This window comes from Jaculus jaculus, chromosome 16, assembly GCF_020740685.1.
Source record: "Jaculus jaculus isolate mJacJac1 chromosome 16, mJacJac1.mat.Y.cur, whole genome shotgun sequence".
Lineage (NCBI taxonomy): Eukaryota > Metazoa > Chordata > Mammalia > Rodentia > Dipodidae > Jaculus > Jaculus jaculus.
The window spans coordinates 58,185,347-58,192,260 of NC_059117.1; the positions used below are offsets into that span (position 1 = coordinate 58,185,347).

A 6,914-nucleotide genomic window follows, 5' to 3' on the forward strand; every position below is an offset into this window, starting at 1 on the left:
AGGTTATGAGGAGCAGGTGGCCTGCAGCCCACGTCACTGGTGGCAGCTTCTCTAATCCTCATGTCAAACTGGCCTTTGCACTCTCCTAGGCCAGTGTCCACAGACTTTCATGTGCCAAAAAACAGTGACACATCCTTGCTGCTAAGATGTGCTTTGACTCGGTCTGACTGGAAGAATTTAGGACCACTGCACCATCCTGTCTTAATCCAAAGTATGACACCCCCCCACCCACCCACCATGTCCACCATGAAGACTGTTCCCATCTCTACCATTTGGCCAAACAGCTGGCTACAATGCCCTCTCCCTTCTGGGATAGAGCCAGCCCAGGACACGGACATGGCTTAATACGATTAGACACGCATGAACCTGCGGAGCTCACATGTCATCTGGAGGGTCTGTCACTTCTCTCCAGGAGCAGTCAGTTAGCCATCAAGTCTCTCAAGGCCTGAGAACCACAAAGCAGGCAAGTGGGTGCGTGTTCCCAGTGTTTCTCACAGCTTTGGACCCTTCATCTGGCTGGAGCCAGGCCCAGCTTCGCGTAGATGAGGCTCCTTTAGGGAAATGACCCAACTGTGACAAGATAACTGAGAAAGCCCCAAGACCCATGCTCAGCTCCGAGCACAGGGTGGAGGCTCGGCTGGGTCCTTTGCCACGGGAACCGTAACACAGCGGAAACCTTCGTCCGCTTGATGTGCCCCCAAAGGGCTGAAGGACGGCATTGCAAATCCTAGGCTCCATCCTGGCCTTCCTGTGTCTCCTGCACTTTGACCTCTGTTGCTCACGTGCCCTTCACGTCCGCTTCCAACGCAGGAGCTTCGCTCCACAAGCCCAGTCCTGGGCAGGTGCTGGTGTTTCCTTGTCCTTAGAAAGATCTGGTCCTGGCTTTTTCCCTTTTTACCTTTGGAAAGACATCTCTGGGATCCCTCCTCAACACACACACACTCACACATCTTGTCACCACATGGAAAAGACCCCTGGGTTGTTGCACGAGCCTAAGTCTTCAAAACTCAACAGACGGCAGCTTCTGACCTAGTGGGTGAGAATGTGAACCGTCTGTACTTCCCGAGGTAGCATCAGCCCGAGGGGGATGTCTTCAAAGGCAGGCAGCTGGTCGGCTGGTTCCCTTGAACCCTACAGCAGGTCTTGGGGAGAGGTGATTTCTGGGCTACTTCCATTGTCATACTGGGGCTTTCTGGGTGGAGATTCAAGGAATAAAGGCAATTACTCACTGTGGCCCACTCTTCCTTTGGGGAATGGGGGTCAGTGTTTTGGTACTGCAGAATGGTGGTACTGCAGAACGGAGTGAGGAGCCCAGTTCCATTGCATTCTCCTCCTAGACTCTGCAGAGGGCTGGACAGTGGGATCAATCCAGCACCTTTGGGGATAAGGGGATACAAGAGGATAAAGTGATAATGCAACTGCTACTTTGTGTCTTCAAGACAGCATTCCAAGGCACTCCTCCCCTCCTTTGGCTCTTACCTTTTTTCTGCCACCTCTTCCACAATGCGCCCTGTGCCTTGAAGGGTGTGATAGAGATGTTTTATTGCTGAACACTCTACTATCACTTCTCAGCACTTTGGTGAGTTTTGAGTCACCCCAGTGGTCACCACCATCTGTAAACAGAAGCTTCACTAATCAAAAGTGAGAGTAGCAAGCTGGAGAGATGGCTTAGCATTTAAGGCATTTGCCTGCAAAGCCAAAGGACCCCAGTTCAATTCCCCAGGACTCACGTAAGCCAGATGCACAAGGCTGCGCATGCATCTGGAGTTCATTTTCAGTGGCTAGAGGCCCTGGCATGCCCATTCTCTCTCTCTCAAATCAATAAATAAAAATTTTAAAAAATTGAAAAGTGAGAGTAGCAATACTATATGAGTATAAACATAAATATTTGAGGGCAATTTAGTGGGCCTAATATATCCATTTAGCCAAACACCAGAAGTAGTTTCCCCCCAGAGCTTATGACTTCCATAGGCTTTTGATTATGTTTTCAGTACCAGACATGTATTCCCTCCCATGGACCAGAACTCAAATCCAATCAGAAAGGGGGTTGGAGAGAAGCCTTAGCAGTTAAGGTACTTGCCTGTAAAGCCTAAGGATCCAGGTTCAATTCTCCTGTACCCACATAAGCCAAATGCACAAGGTGTCACATGTGTCTGGACTTCATTTGCAGTGGATAGAGGCCCTAGCATACCCATTTTCTCTCTCTCACTCTCTCTCTGTGTCTTGCTCTCTATTAAATAAATAAATAAATGAAATATTTTTAAAAATCCAATCAGAGGGGCTGGAGAGATGGCTCTGCAGTTAAGGCATTTGCCTACAAAGCTAAAAAACCTCAGTTCGATTCCCCAGGACCCACATAAGCCAGATACAAGGTGGCACATGTACCTGGAGTTCGTTTACAGTGGCTGGAGGCCCTGGCATGCCCAATCTCTCCCTCCCTCCCTCCCTCCCTCTCTCTCTCTCTCTCTCTCTCTTTCTTTCTCTGCATCTGCATCTTTCTCTCTCACTGTCTCAAATAAATAAATAAATAAATAAATAAATAAATAAATAAATAAATGATTTTTTAAAATCCAATCAGAGAGCAGTTGGTTTTCCCTATAACAGACATGCCACCGTTATACCAGTTGGCACATCTGGTCTGGCTGACCAGCAATGTAGCTTGCAGGTCCATTGCTGACTAAGTCCACTGAGGACTTTTCTCCCCCAACACACTGCATAGCACTTTCTATCACTATGACAGCTAGTCAACAGGAAAGAGACTTCCAGCTCAGCTCCAGCTTGATTTCTTAGTGACCTGCAGTCCCAGTATGTGGAGTCTTTAGCAATAGGGTACCACCATCTAGTTCTGGTGGGCAACCAAGAGCCTTGGCAGTAACCTGTATTGTTTTGGTGGCATCAGGGGCTTACTTGACCAACAACTCACTGAGAGGTATCCTACCCTTGGCACTGAAATTTTTCTGTAACAACCTATGGCTTCTGAGCATAACATTACTCACCCCTACAGGATACTTCTGCCCAAACTCTCTCTTTTAAAAAAAATTATATACGAGGCTGGAAAGATAGCTTGGCAGTTAAGGTATATGCCTCAGAAGTCTAAGGGCCCAGGTTCAATTCTCCAGGTCCCATGTAAGCCAGATGTACATGGTAGCACGTGCATCTGGGGAGTTCGTGTGCAGTGGCTGTTGGCCCTGGCACACCCATTCTCTCTCCCTCCCTCTCTCCCTCTCTCTGTCTCTCTTTCCCTCTCTGTCTCTAATAAATAAATAAATCTTTAAAAAATTATATATGGGCTAGAGAGATGGCTTAGTAGTTAAGGTACTTGCCTGCAAAATCCTAAGGACCCATATTTGACTCTCCAGATCCCACATTAGCCAAATGCACAAAAGTGAGGCAAGTGCAAGGTCGCACATGCCCACTAGATGGCGCAAGCATCTAGAGTTTGATTGCAATGGCTGAGGCCCTGGCATACCAATTCTCTTATCTCTCCTCTCTGTCTCTCTGTCTCTCTCTAGTTTATATATATAATTATCTTTGCATTTCTGGACCCCCCCAAAAAAAAAAACAGATGCAGGTTATGGGAGGAAAGAGTTTATTTCAGGAATCCAGGAGAAACACCATCAATGGCAAAAGAGGCTGGCTCACTTCCACAGATTCATAGCAGAAAGACATCAACTAAACAGCCAGCAAGCTTGAACAACCAGAGCTCCAACTTCTCTGAACACCCCCATTAGGTCTGGACTACAAGATCCACCCCTAGTGACACCTCTCTTCCCCAGCAGGGCTCCGCCTGCCTGAGACTCAAATTGCAAGCTTAGTCAAAAATTCCTCAGCTGGAGCTGGAGAGATGACTTAGTGGTTAAGGCACATGCCTGCGAAGCCTGAGGACCCAAGTTCGATTCTCCAGGTTCCACGTAAGCCAGATGCACATGGTGGCACATGCGTCTGGAGTTCATCTGCAGTGGCTTACAGGCCCTGGCATGCCTATTCTCACCCTCTCTTTCTCTCCCCTATCCTTCTCTCTGTCTCTAATGAATAAATAAAAATAAATCTTTTTAAAAAATTCCTTAGCTATGAGGGACAGAAATTCACAGACTACCATACATACATCCATACTAGAGGGATTTTATTAAATTAAGAGAAGAGAGGGCTGGAGAGATGGCTCAGTGGTTAGGTGCTCGCCTGCAGAACCTGGCGACCCAAGTTTGATTGATTCTGCAATGCCCGCATAAAGTCAGATATATAAAATGGCACATGCATCTGAAGTTTGTTTGCAGAAGCTAGATGCCCTAGTGTGCCTATTCTCTCTCTCTCTCTCTCATAAACAAATGAATAAAAATTAAAAACAATCTGCAGCCAATTAAACCAACAGGGTTCCTTTCTTCCATGTGGCCCGGTTTGTGATGGCTGCAAACAGCAGCCTCCTTATGCCCCAAGGGTCCTTGGAGACAGTTTGCTGGTGGATATCCATATTTCTGATCGCATGCTACTCCCAATCTAGGCTCCAGACAGGTATGCAGGGTGCTTTTGGGAAATCCCAGGGCACAGTGGCCAGGGTTCATATTGGCTAGGCTATCATGTCCATCTGCACCAAGCAGCAGAACAAAGAGCATGTGATTGAGTCCCTGCGCAGAGCCAAGTTCACATTTCCTGGCTGCCAGAAGATCCTCGTCTCAAAGAAGTGGGGCTCCACCAAGTCAGTGCAGATGAATTTGAAGATATGGTAGCTGAGAAGTGGTTCATCCTTGACAGCTGTGGGGTCAAATGGGTCCCCAGTTATGGTCCCCTGGACAAGTGGTGAGCTCTGCACACTCAATAAATCTCACAATGCAATCAAAATATAATAAGGGCTGGAGGGATGGCTTAGTAGTTAAGGCGTTTGCAAAGCCGAAGGACCCAGGTTCGATTCCACAGGTCCCACATTAGCCAGCTGCACAAGGGGGCGCACGCGTCTGGAGTTCGTTTGCAGTGCCTGGAGGCCCTGGTGTGCCCATTCTCTCTCTCACTCTCTCTCCCTCTTTCTCTGTCAAATAAACAAATAAATAAAAATAAAATACTTAAAATATGTATTATAAACAAATAAATAAAAATAAAATACTTAAAATATGTATTATAAAAATAAATAAAAATAAAATACTTAAAATATGTATTATATAAATAAATAAATAAAAATAAAAACAAAAGAGAAGAAAGAATACAGAGAGGTAAAAAGAAGGGTAAACTCCTCCCCAAAGTTATATAATTTTTTAATTACCTAACAAAGAAATGGGTTTCCATATGGCTTGTTCCTAATATAGTTAGCAATGATTAAAGATTTTTTTTCAATTTTGGGGGGACATTACTTGTAACCTTAACAAGCATGTCTCTTGTCAGGTCATGTGCCTTCCATCCCCAAGTCTATGACGGCCTTAAGAGAACTAGGGGGAGGGGCAGTAGTTCTCCACACTGAGGTCAAATTCTCATTCTGAATCACACAGCCCACCCCAGGCATTGGCTCCAAAGATGTTGAGAAAGGAGGCATGTTAGAACCCCAGACCCTTCCAGAAGCCTCAGTAAGCAGCAGGGGCTTACTTCCAGATGGGTCCTGTGTACCTATCCTTTTTTTATTTAATTATTATTATTATTATTTACAAAGAGGGGAGTAGAGAGAGAATGGATATGCCAGGGCTTCTAGCCACTGGAAACAGACTCCAGATGCATGCGCAACTTTGTGCATCTGGCTTTACGTGGATATTGGAGAACCAAACCTGGGTCATTAGACTTTTCAGGCAAGTGCCTGAAGCTGCTGAGCCATCTCTCCAGCCTCCTTTTTTTTTTTAATTTAAATTTAAATTTTTATTTTTATTTATTTATTTGAGAGCAACAGACAGAGAGAGGAAGAGGCAGAGAAACAGAGAGAATGGGCGTGCCAGGGCCTCCAGCCACTGCAAACGAACTCCAGATGTGTGCGCCCCCTTGTGCGTCTGGCTAACGTGGGTCCTGGGGAATCGAGCCTTGAACCAGGGACCTTTGGCTTCACAGGCAAGCACTTAACCGCTAAGCCATCTCTCCAGCCCTCCAGGCTCCTTTTTTTAAAAAATTTAATTTTTATTTATTTATTTGCAAACAAGCACGGAAAGAGAGACGGGGGAGTGAGAGAGAATGGGCAAGCTAGGTCCTCTTGCCACAGTGCAAACTCCACATGCATGTGTCTCTCAGCGCATCTGGCTTTACTTGAGTACTAGGGGAAATCGAAGCCAGGTCGTCAGGCTTTTGCAGACAAACACCTTAACCCGCTGAGCCATCTCTCCAGCCTGAACCAACTCTCCTCCAGGTTGCAGGAGGCTGACTTCCTCGTACCCAACCACTCTGCCAATTTAAGTGACTCGGCCTCAAAATGACTTCACCATCCTCACCAGGCTGTGGAGTCACCTGCCTCCGGTCACTGAGAGCTGGGTCCCAGCGTTCCCCGCCCTCCCTCTCACATTTGAAGTTGAAGGTCACCCTTCCCTCTACCTTCTGTCTGTCCTTGGGCTGGCTCTGCCTTCTAGCTGTTAAAAATGACCAGGACTTGGGCTGGAGAGATGGCTTAGCGGTTAAGCGCTTGCCTGTGAAGCCTAAGGACCCCGGTTCGAGGCTCGGTTCCCCAGGTCCCATGTTAGCCAGATGCACAAGGGGGCACACGCGTCTGGAGTTCGTTTGCAGTGGCTGGAGGCCCTGGTGCACCCATTCTCTCTCTCTCTCCCTCTATCTGTCTATCTCTGTGTGTCTGTCGCTCTCAAATTAAATTAAAAAAAAAAAAATGACCAGGACTGTTTTGCTGTGGCCAAGCAACAGGTAGGCTGCCATCCAGGGGAATCTAGTGACACAGGCTGAATGTCCCCTGTGCCTGGGAAAGAGGAGGATAACGGGAGACGCCACTTACCTGACAGCAGGCA

The 6,914-nt window shown here is 46.9% G+C and overlaps 1 pseudogene; it reads left to right on the forward strand.

Moving 5' to 3' along the window:
- The first annotated feature begins 4,347 nt into the window (after positions 1-4,347).
- LOC123455433 lies at positions 4,348-4,451 on the forward strand (annotated as a pseudogene).
- Positions 4,452-6,914: the final 2,463 nt, after the last annotated feature.